Source organism: Thamnophis sirtalis, unplaced genomic scaffold (assembly GCF_051295495.1).
Source record: "Thamnophis sirtalis isolate CommonGarterSnake01/CBP01778 unplaced genomic scaffold, rThaSir2_p1.2 scaffold_15, whole genome shotgun sequence".
In the NCBI taxonomy this organism is placed as follows: domain Eukaryota; kingdom Metazoa; phylum Chordata; class Lepidosauria; order Squamata; family Natricidae; genus Thamnophis; species Thamnophis sirtalis.
Genome location: NW_028261395.1, coordinates 4,192,740 through 4,205,554, shown reverse-complemented (window position 1 = coordinate 4,205,554; position 12,815 = coordinate 4,192,740).

Genomic DNA, 12,815 nt, shown 5'->3' with positions numbered 1-12,815 from the left:
ACATCCCCCCCCACCCCCGAATTTTCCAGGAAAAAGTATGAGGAACTGATTAAAAACCTCCTCAATTGATCTGCTAACAAATAACTAAAATACATCTCAGAACAAGCGAAACATTGTCTGAAGCAGAGAATACCATCGTTGAAGGATAGCAATAGCAGTTAGACTTATATACCGCTTCATAGGGCTTTCAGCCCTCTCTAAGCGGTTTACAGAGTCAGCATATTGCCCCCAACAACAATCCGGGTCCTCATTTCACCCACCTCGGAAGGATGGAAGGCTGAGTCAACCTTGAGCCGGTGAGATTTGAACAGCCGAACTGCAGAACTGCAGTCAGCTGAAGTAGCCTGCAATGCTGCATTTAACCACTGCGCCACCTCGGATGGTATCAATTCTTTCAGAATTTTCCTTTGGAAACTCAGGGGTGTCCACAATGGGAGGAGTATCCAAAAAAGACAAGATGGCAGCCAAAAAAGGGGCGGGACTTTGAGTGCATGGTTTTTTTAGTCACCCCCATGGACTCAAGCCAATGCAGAAAATCCTTTAGACCAGGGGTAGTCAGCCTTTTTATACCTACCGCCCACTTTTGTATCTCTGTTAGTAGTAAAATTTTCTAACCGCCTACCGGTTCCACAATAATGGTGATTTATAAAGTAGGGAAGTCAATTCAATTAAAAAAAGGAAAGTGCTTCAGTATCGGACAAAACCCCTACTGCCCACCATGAAAGCTGGAACGCCCACAAGTGGGCAATAGGACCAGTGGTGGGTTTCAAAAATTGTTTGAACCTACTCTGTGGGTGTGGCCTCCTTTGTGGGAGTGGCTTGCCACACATATGACCGGATGGGAGTGGCTTGCTGTCCATGTGACCGGATATGAAGATGCCGACGACACTTGTCAGAACCACCTTAAATTACCTCACACACAGCACTGGCATGCATAAGAATAGGACGCAAACTTGTTTTTTAAAAGGCATCTTTGGTTTGCGTTAAAACAACTTCAACACACGCAATGTTCTGATTGCACCACAAACGCAGTAGTCATCCTTACCTTTCACAGAGGCACTGAGTTTTATAAATAGGAGCATGATAGTGTAGAATAATCATATCCAAGGACCAGGGGTGGGTTTCAAAAAATTGTTGGAACCTCTTCTGTAGGTGTGGCCTGCTTTCCGGGTCCATTGGTGGAACCTCTTCTAACCGGTTCGGTAGATTTGATGAACCGGTTCTACCGAATAGGTGCGAACTGGTAGGAACCCACCTCTGGACCAGGTTGACTACCACTGCTTTAGACCATCTATCTTAATAGCTCACAAAGCTGTTGAAAGTTATATGGCTTCCGCCCTTTCCTTGCAACCTTCTGAATTAAATTACCGTTAAGATTTCAGGAAAAAAAAACTGTGTGGTATGTTTTACAGTTTGTCTTGGAGAGGAACTTAAAATGGCCCAGCTGCAGACTAACTAGCTATTGCACACACAGTATTCACGCTGACAAGAATCAGAGGCTGACATTCATCAAATGTCACCTGATACCATCTAGGCTGAGATCGGTTTCTCTGTAAACAATCAAAAGTAACTTAAGAGAAATTTGCAGATCAACGTATCTAATTAGCACTGATCGAAGATGGTCTTACATCACAATTACCAACACTTTGTAAGAGCTTCCCACAGAACCAGGCCGTAGGCTGGTAATTAATTTGAAAGTTATGACTATAACTTTGTGGCTTCTATCTTTAGGTCTTATATTGTTTTCTTTAGTTTCCTAGTATGCTTTATGTTGTTTAGTAGCCTATGTCCGTGACCCAACAAATGCGCGCACGACAAAAGCGCACCGACAAAACCACGGCGGGAAAACCGCGACGTCATAGACCCGCCCACAACAACGCACCGAGAAAACCGTGTCCACAAAAGCATGATTTAAGTTAAGGTAAGGGAAGCACGATTTAATTAGGTTCAGGGTTAGGTTCAGGGTTAGGTTTAGGAACTCTCCTGAGCTCAGTTTTTGCTGGCAGAGGCACTGCAGGCTGGTCCTTCACTATTTCCAGGGCCAGATCTAAGCACCCCACAGTCCGGATCCGGCCCCCAGGTCTTGAGTTTCACACCCCTGTTCTAGAATAATGAGAAATGCTAGAGATGGACGTTAAGAGCCGAGGTGGCACAGTGGTTAGGGTGCAGTACTGCAGGCTACTTCAGCTGACTGCTAACTGCAGTTCAGCGGTTCAAATCTCACCGCCTCAAGGTTGACTCAGCCTTCCATCCCTCCGAGGTGGGTGAAATGAGGACTCTGACTGTGGGGGCGATATGCTGACTCTGTAAACCGTTTAGAGAGGGCTGAAAGCGGTATATAAGTCTAACTGCTATTGCTATTGCTAACTCCCTACATTAATGTATACTCAGAGGAATTTTCCACAAGAAGGGCCATAGAAATCATTTGGAGGGGCGCTTTGACTGGAAGACACCATCCGGAGGTGTCTGAGCCGAGGTGGCGCAGTGGTTAAATGCAGCACTGCAGGCTACTGCTAGATCAGCAGTTCAGCGGTTCAAATCTCACCGGCTCAGGGTTGACTCAGCCTTCCATCCTTCCGAGGTGGGTAAAATGAGGACCCGGATTGTTGGGGGCAATATGCTGACTCTCTGTAAACCGCTTAGAGAGGGCTGAAAGCCCTATGAAGCGGTATATAAGTCTACTGCTATTGCTATTGCTATCCCTTGCTTCATTTGGATGGCCCTTCTTGTGGAAAATTCCTCTGAGTATACATTAACATAGGGAGTTAACTTTCACACATTTCCTGGTTACAAACCAGCCCTGATTCAATTCCAGTTCTCAAATATGAGAATCGAAGAAGGCACATCCAATGACGCTATCCGAGTGTGCCGTTTGAGGGGAAAGCAATTCAATTTGACATTTTGCCATTTATCTGAAATAGGCCAAATTAATCTTGTCCTATCACAGGGAAGCGTTTAAACCCTGCAGCTGCTAGAACGGAATGAAAATAGATATGATGCAAGGCATTTATCTAATTTTATCTTGATTCTGTCGAGGTTTCGACACGTAATAAGTTTTTCAGGCATTTTTCCACCAGCAATTTGCGAGCAGAGATAGCAGTGTGAAGGGAAGGTCAGCACCACAGCCACCAAATTTCTCCTTGAAAGGGGCGCCCAACTCAACTTGAGAATTAAAAACCTAAAAAAAAATGTTTAGAAACTAAGCTCTTGTTTTTCCCATTTGCATTTCTGGAGAACTGTGGTTACCCGTTTACACTAATAAGTGACAACTGATTTAAACAGGCGGGCATTTTGTCCTTGAGCAGTTGAGATAGTGCTCAACTTACAGCAGTTCATTCAAAGTTGAACGGCCATGGTTTCTTGTCCAACTGGAGAAGAAGCTAAAAAGATTCCTCCACAGGAATCTGGGATATAGAAGCAGAAAAAGATGAAGCAATCCTCCAAAATTATCGTAGGCCCTTTATTGGAACAGAATACTTCAGTTGGCATTTGGACATCTTAATCTAATTGCAATATATTGTAGGGGTGAGATGCAATGATATTATTATTATTATGGGAGCCAAGGTTAAATGCAGCACTGCAGGCTACTTCAGCTGACTGCAGTTCTGCAGTTCGGCTGTTCAAATCTCACCGGCTCAGGGTTGACTCAGCCTTCCAACCTTCCGAGGTGGGTAAAATGAGGACCCGGATTGTTGTTGGGGGCAATATGCTGACTCTGTAAACCGCTTAGAGAGGGCTTTTAAAATGTACCTTTTCAAAATCATGATGCGTCTTATACTCCGGTGCATCATATTGTCTGGAAAATACGGTATTTACACAATCAAATTCCTAGCTAAGGTTCTTTTATATTTTGTAAATATCACATCCTTCAACAGCATACCGAAGTGGTGAGAACCAACAGGACAATAATCAAATCAGCATCAAGGAGAAAAGAAAAGAAATGTTTGCATTAATGAGATTTTAAAAAACGTGGAGGGGGAAGAGGTCAGTACGAGTGTGTCTTAATAATATTTTGTTATTAAGTAATTTGTTTGATTAAATATACTTATGAAACATGGCCCTGGTCTTGCAAGCTAGAACCTGTCATGTCCTTTCAAAAACTGATGGAGTCTTTTTATCCAAGAGAGGTTTGCAGACCTAGTCCGTACTTCCAAATCCATGACATGGAACCAAAGCCAGGAATTCAATGCTGCACTTTAGATGGATTCACATCAGAGGTGGGTTCCTACCAGTTCGCACCTATTCGGTAGAACCGGTTCGTCAAATCTACCGAACCGGTTAGAAGAGGTTCCACCAGTGGACCCGGAAAGCAGGCCATACCTACAGAAGAGGTTCCAAAAATTTTTTTTAAACCCACCACTGGTCCTTGGATATGATTATTCTACACTATCATGCTCATATTTATAAAACTCATAAGTGCCTCTGTGAAAGGTAAGGATGACTACTGCGTTTGTGGGGCAATCAGAACATTGCACGTGTTGAAGTTGTTTTAACGCAAACCAAAGATGCCTTTTAAAAAACAAGTTTACATCATATTCTTATGCATGCCAGTGCTGTGTGTGAGGTAATTTAAGGTGGTTCTGACAAGTGTCGTCGGCATCTTTATATCCGGTCACATGGGCGGCAAGCCACTCCCATCCGGTCACATGGGCGACAAGCCACTCCCACAAAGGAGGCCACACCCACAGAGTAGGTTCAAACAATTTTTGAAACCCACCACTGATTCACATGCTAAAATTTAAACATTTTCATCAGATGTTTCTCCAATAATTTTACTTTATCAACAAACTATGTTAAAGCAAAAAAAGGCCAGTCTGGTGAGTAGAATTGTGCTCCAATATCAGAATTATTTTAGCATCCCGCAAGAAAGACTCGTCAAGAGTCTTTGTTCCTAGAGAAAGGAACAGAGGATGTCAGTGACAGATTTCAACCTGAAATGGTTAGAATGAATTTTTTATCCACCGTATTCATCTTTCAGTGACCGCAAAGACTTTTGTTGTCTCATTGAATTAGTCAGCTCACTAGTGTATACATGTCTACCTTGGCCAAGTGTTTTCTGAATGGCTATGACTCATGAAGGAAAGCTGAGAGAATCCTTTCTGCATTTTATTCTTTTTTGAGCTCAGTCTTTACAGCCCATTCAACTGGTTCACTGACAAAAGGGCGAATGACAAAACCACGCCTGACTAAACCGCGGTGACAAAACCGCGTGTTCTAAAACGCTCCGACGAATGAGCGCTGAATCGCGCCGACAACAGCACGGCAACAGAAGCACGCTGTAAAACTAACCCTAACCCTAAACGTAATGCTAACCCTAACCCTAACCCTAACGCTAACCCTAACCCTAACCCTAACGCTAACACTAACCCTAACCCTAACCCTAAACGTAATGCTAACCCTAACCCTAACCCTAACCCTAACCCTAAACCTAAACCTAACCCTAAACCTAACCCTTACCTTAAGTTAAATCGGCTTTCTGTCGACACGCTGTTGTAAAGCGCCCTTCTGTCTCCGCGCTGTTGTCGCCGTGTTGTTGTCGGCGCGTTGATGACGTCGCGGCTTTAGCGACACGGTTTAGTCGGGCACGGATTTGTCATTCACCCTTTTGTCGGGTCACGAATTCAACCATATATGTCGAGGATTTAGTATTACCTCTCACCAGTGGTGGATTGCAGGCAGTATGCCCCGGTACGGCCTACCCACCCGCCCTCCTTGACGTGACGCAGTGGTTAAATGCAGCACTGCAGGCTACTTCAGCTGACTGCAGTTCTGCAGTTCGGCTGTTCAAATCTCACCGGCTCAAGGTTGACTCAGCCTTCCATCCTTCCGACGTGGGTAAAATGAGGACCCGGATTGTTGTTGGGGGCGATACGCTGACTCTGTAAACCGCTTAGAGAGGGCTGAAAGCCCTATGAAGCGGTATATAAGTCTAACTGCTATTGCTATTGCTATTAAAAACTTGTGTTTTACCACTTGGGTATTTGTCAGCATGATTTTTTGGAGGGTTGCAAACAATGGAGCCCATATTTTGTCCTCCCTTGTTTTAGAGATTCAAGAACCTCAGGGAATGGGATGGGGACAGAGAAATTAAAAGCATGACAATATGTGAAACCACATGAACACATCTGCAAAGATCTGTTTCTGTTTCCACACTCTAGACCATAAGAGTTGTTATCATACCCAGAAATTATTTTTCACAGATACATTTCAGAATGTAAAAAGAGATAAGTACAAGCTTTCACATCATATCTACAGACCCCTCACATCCTGGACATAAACTGTTTCAGCTTCTTCCCTCAAGACAATACTAATACAGGACATTGCATGCCAAAACCACTAGATACAAGGACAGATTCCCTCACCCACCCACCCCAACGCCATCACTCTGCTAAACAATTCCCACAATACTCAAACTACCTAGTAAGACTGTATTGCTATTGTCCTTTCATCCAGAGGTGGTATTCAGCCAGTTCGGACAGATTCTGGAGAACCAGTAGTGGAAATTGTGAGTAGTGGCGAGGAGGTGGCGCAGTGGTTAAATGCAGCACTGCAGGCTACTTCAGCTGAGTGCAGTTCGGCGGTTCAAATCTCACCAGCTCAGGGTTGACTCAGCCTTCCATCCTTCCGAGGTGGCTAAAATGAGGACCCGGATTGTTGTTGGGGGCGATATGCTGACTCTGTCAACCGCTTAGAGAGGGCTGAAAGCCCTATGAAGCGGTATATAAGTCTAACTGCTATTGCTAGTTCGGAGAACCGGAAAATAGGCTGGCCCCGCCCATGCTGCCTCCCAGCTGATCTCCTTTGGTTGCCCTGAATAGGAGAGCAGAGCTGGAAAGCAGGTTAGTGGGGGGAGGATGGGGATTTTGCAGTAGCCTTCCCCCAGGAGTGAGGAGGGAATGGAGTAAGCCACACCCACAAAGCCACGCCCACCGAACCAGTAGTAAAAAGTTTTGAATCCTACCACTGCTTTCATCTTACCTATTTCGTTATCTTCTTATAACTATAACTTTGTTGCTTGTATCTTATGATTTATATTGATTGTTTCAGTTAGCATCCTAGTATGATTTATGCTGATGGCTTATTCAGTATCCTATAATTATCACTGTGTGTTCTATTTATTATTTATGACTACTGCATTTTATGGTTATGATAATGATTTATCGCTTGTTGGTTGTATGTACAGGTTGAGAGCTTGCACACCGGAGACAAATTTCATGTGTGCCCAATTACACTTGTCAAATCAAAGAATTGTTTTCTATTTCTTTCAGAAATTAGCAGCTCAGGTTTAGAAAAAAAAACACCTACTTGAAGAGAGCACTGCAAAACGCCAATCGAGGAATGGTTTTATGAGTATTAAGAGCCGAGGTGGCACAGTGGTTAGGGTGCAGTACTGCAGGCCACTTCAGCTGACTGTTATCTGCAGTTCAGCGGTTCAAATCTCACCGGCTCAGGGTTGACTCAGCCTTCCATCCTTCCGAGGTGGGTAAAATGAGGACCCAGACTGTGGGGGCAATATGCTGACTCTGTAAACCGCTTAGAGAGGGCTGAAAGCCCTATGAAGCGGTATATAAGTCTAACTGCTATTGCTATGCGACCCGTGCTGGCCCTGCCCCCATCCAGTTTAGGAAAGGGGGAAAAAGTCCCGATACGTCATGTGACAATGACATGACGCAAGTTTGACACCCCTGATCTAGATGATAGGGAAAGGTGACTAAAATTGATCATTACTATTATCCCAATTTCCAGTGTGTTTATTATTTTTAAATCGCCTATTCCAGGGGTGAAATCTAGCAGTTTCTGACAGGTTCTGGAGAACTGGTAGCAGAGATTTTGAGTAGTTCGGAGAATCAGTAACGGAAATTTTGAGTAGTTCAGAGACCTCTGGCTGGCATTTGTGGGGTGGGAATGGAAATTTTGCAGTAGCAATAGCAATAGCAGTTAGACTTATATAGCGCTTCATAGGGCTTTCAGCCCTCTCTAAGCGGTTTACAGAGTCAGCATATCGCCCCCAACAACAATCCGGGTCCTCATTTCACCCACCTCGGAAGGATGGAAGGCTGAGTCAACCTTTGAGCCGGTGAGATTAGAACCGCCGAACTGCAGAACTGCAGTCAGCTAAAGTGGCCTGCAGTACTGCACCCTAACCACTGCGCCACCTCGGCTCCTCGGTATCCTTCCTCCAGGAATGGGGTGGGAATAGAGATTTGGAAGTATCCTTCCTCTACCACGTCCACCAAGCCACACCACGCCCCCAGAGAACCAGTATTAAAAATAAAATTGAATTTCACCACTGACCTATTCCCTTTATTTCAATAATTCCAGCATAGGCAATAATGGGAAATTAAGGCGAGAGGAAGATTTTAATTGATTCCACTCCAGAGTAAACAGTTGATTCATCATGATAATGCTAGAGGCAAAATAAGCACGTGGGGAAAGAAAAGAAATGAATCTGTGACCCTCCAGCTGTTTCCCAGCACCCACAGCCAACATGCTAATAGTGAGGAAACTAGAAGTTTTAGTTGAGTAATGTCCTGAGGACCACAGGTTGCTCAACAGATATTTTGTTATCTTCCATAACATGGAAAAGGTCAGTACCTTGGCCTGGGTCACAGGTAACTCTAACTCTGAACTCTTGTTAATAGTATGTGCAGGAGACATTCTTGGGTGCTCCAACCTCTTTTCTCTTTCAGAGTATGTGCAAAAGCTTTCACTGCCCTGTTCCATGAACTATGGTTTCTCTTAAGAACAATACCAATCACTCCTCAGATTTGTGACTGGAGCCTTCCCTGTTGCAGCTCCAGCCCTCTGGAACGATCTCCCCGTGGAGATCCGGACCCTTACTACCCTCCCAGCCTTCCGCAAAGCTGTGAAGTCCTGGCTGCTCCAGCAGGCCGGGGGGCCCTCGATATATCCAGCCCCCCCCCCCGGAGATTGTGATTGTTGTATATTTTAACGTTGTTTGTGTATTATTCCCCCCTCCCTTGTTTTATTGTAAGCCGCCCGGAGTCCTTCGGGAGTGGGCGGCATACAAATCAATAAAACTATAAACTATAAACTAAACATTGCATTCAGTCCTTGTATAGTTTCTTGGTGAAACAGAATATTTATTCATTCATTCATTCATTCATTCATTCATTCATTCATTCATTCATTCATTTATTAGACTTATATACCGCTTCATAGGGCTTTCAGCCCTCTCTAAGCGGCTTACAATTTTTTTTAGCAAATTGAGTCAGCAACTTGCCCCCACAGTCCGGGTCCTCATTTCACCCACCTCGGAAGGATGAAAGGCTGAGTCGACCTTTGAGCCGGTGAGATTTGAACCGCTGAACTGCAGATCACAGTCAGCTAAAGTGGCCTGCAGTACTGCACCCTAACCACTGCGCCACCTCGGCTCTTTCCACGATTGACTTCTATCCGTGCGCTGTGTAAAGTCACCCAAGCATGACCTAGTCATTTTTTAATATGTTTCAAAACTGGCGTAGGTCGATGTGTGAACCCAAACTTTGTTCAAGGAAGGACGCAGCAAGAAAAGAGAATCCAATACTTCCAGTCCAAAACTCATTCAGATTTATCCCAACAGCATTAAACCAAGAGTTCAACGTTATGTGTTAAAAATCGTTCTCGGACGTTTCTTCTTTTTCCAGAAGGCAGGACAGAGAACAACAAAAGAATTGATGAAAGAAATGTCCTTCTAGGTTCGGCTCCAAGTGCGGATAAAGACACTGGAGACATGGAGGCTGCTTGGAAAGATGGTTTTAATGGTGGACAGGACCACACGGCTTGAGCCCTGAACAGAAAAGGTGATCACATGCTTCAATGTTGGTGGAGAAGAAAAGAAGGGCCGAGGGAGGGGCTGGCTAGGCTAGAGCCAAGGTGGCGCAGTGGTTAAGAGCAGCACTGCAGGCTACTGCTAGATCAGCAGGTCAGCGGTTCAAATCTCACCGGCTCAGGGTTGACTCAGCCTTCCATCCTTCCGAGGTGGGTAAAATGAGGACCCAGATTGTTGGGGGCAATATGCTGACTCTCTGTAAACCGCTTAGAGAGACCTGAAAGGCCTATGAAGCGGTATATAAGTCTACTGCTATTGCTACTGCTATTTTTATACCCTGTTCAGTCCCACCTCTCCGTTTCCTGTTCCTGTGTAAGAAATGCATTCTGATTGGTTGTCAGACTCCCATGGCTACTCTCTGGGCTGTGTTTTGAATCCAGGTACGGATGAGTTCTCAGATGCCATGTGGTCAGTTGAGTAAAAGGCCAATATTATCATGCCTTAATCCCATCACTCTGGAGCTGAACGGGAAAACTCTTTATTATGTAAAGTGGGCTTTAATGGCTCATTAACAAAGGGGGAATGGGCAGGCAGCTGCAGGCAGCTATTCTGTCTTTTAAAACATGTTTCTTTCTTTTCACATCCAGAGAAATATTCTGCCTTTTTCAATATTCCCTAGGATATTTCATTTTTCTGGGAGAGGGATAGGATGATAACTTCCCACGGAATGATGAAGTCTCCTTGTTTTCCTTCTGTTTTTACTTACAAGTCTGAATCGTCAGCGATGTTCTTTTTGCGGGTATATCAGCTTAACAGCCAACAGCTGCCAATAAGAAACTTGCAAAAGAGGCAAACATGGGTGTGTTACACTACTTCAGGATTCCTGGCAAATTTTTATCTGAGTCATGAGCTAATTGCACATCGCGATTTCCAATGTAACCTAAAAACACTTTCAGGCTCAAAGACGTTATTAAGCCAGCAATTTTATACCTCAGTATTACTTTCTCCTATAAGGGAACTGGATATTTTTTATTCTTTGGTTAGCAATAGCAATAGCAGTTAGACTTATATACCGCTTCATAAAGCTTTCAGCCCTCTCTAAGCGGTATACAGAGTCAGCATATCGCCCCCACAGTCTGCGTCCTCATTTCACCCAGATAGATAGATAGATGATAGATAGATAGATGATAGATAGATAGATGATAGATAGATAGATAGATAGATAGATAGATAGATAGATAGATAGATAGATAGATAGATGATAGATAGATAGATAGATAGATAGATAGATAGATAGATAGATGATAGATAGATAGATAGATAGATAGATAGATAGCAGTAGCAATAGCAGTTAGACTTATATACCGCTTCATAGGGCTTTCAGCCCTCTCTAAGCGGTTTACAGAGTCAGCATATCGCCCCCACAGTCTGCGTCCTCATTTCACCCAGATAGATAGATAGATAGATAGATGATAGATAGATAGATGATAGATAGATAGATAGATAGATAGATAGATAGATAGATAGATAGATAGATAGATAGATAGATAGATGATGGATGATAGGTAGAGAGACAGAGAAAGACAGATGGCTGATAGGATAAGAAGATTAGATAGATAGATAGATAGATAGATAGATAGATAGATAGATAGATAGATAGATAGATAGATAGATAGATAGATAGATGATAGATAGATAGATAGATAGATAGATGATAGATAGATGATAGATAGATAGATAGATAGATAGATAGATAGATAGATAGATAGATAGATAGATGATGGATGATAGGTAGAGAGACAGAGAAAGGCAGATGGCTGATAGCAATAGCAATAGCAATAGCAGTAGACTTATATACCGCTTCATAGGCCTTTCAGGCCTCTCTAAGCGGTTTACAGAGAGTCAGCATATTGCCCCCAACAATCTGGGTCCTCATTTTACCCACCTCGGAAGGATGGAAGGCTGAGTCAACCCTGAGCCGGTGAGATTTGAACCGCTGACCTGCTGATCTAGCAGTAGCCTGCAGTGCTGCATTTAACCACTGCGCCACCTTGGCTCTTAATAGGATAAGAAGATTAGATAGATAGATAGATAGATAGATAGATAGATAGATAGATAGATAGATAGATAGATAGAAGATAGCAATAGCAGTTAGACTTATATACCGCTTCATAGGGCTTTCAGCCATCTCTAAGCGGTTTACAGAGTCAGCATATTGCCCCCAACAACAATCCGGGTCCTCATTTTACCCCACCTCGGAAGAATGGAAGGCTGAGTCAACCCTGAGCCGGTGAGATTTGAACCGCCGAACTGCAGAACTGCAGTCAGCTGAAGTAGCCTGCAGTGCTGCACTCTAACCACTGTGCCACCTCGGTTCTCTTGGTTGCTTCTTATGCAATGCTGAAAGGTAGCAGAAGAACCTGTCCCAGGCCAGTATAAAGCCTTTTTCTTCCCACAGGTAGTCCTCGACTTACGACCTTAATTGAGCCCAACATTTGTCAAAGTGAGTTTTCCCCTTTTTACGACCTTTCTTGCCACAGCTGTTAAGTGAATCACTGCAGTCTCTAAGTTTGTAACACGGTTATTAAGTGAAACTGGCTTCCCCATTGCCTTTGCTTATCAGAATGTCACAAAAGGTGATGACATGACCCCCTAGGATACAGCAACGGTCACAAATGTGAGTCAGTTGCCAAGCATTTGAATTTTGATCACATGACCATGGAGATGCTGCAAAGGTTGTTGTTCTGACCCCCCCCCCTTCTTCGCTCTTTCGCAGATGACAGTCAGACAGACTTAAAAGGAAATAACTTTATCAGTCCTGGCTCATGCTGGCTGCGAGCCCAAAAATAAACATAAATAATGTCTCTGGCGAAAAGGTTACGCAGCAGAATGCAAAAACAAAGAGCTCTTACAGCAACAACAGGTTTACAGAAAGAAAGCAAATCACTTCTCCAAGTGTCTCTTTGAATCAGGGTTACAGAAAGCAAATCACTTATCCAAGTGCCTCTCACAAACAAACCACGACTGATGAACGACGAACCAC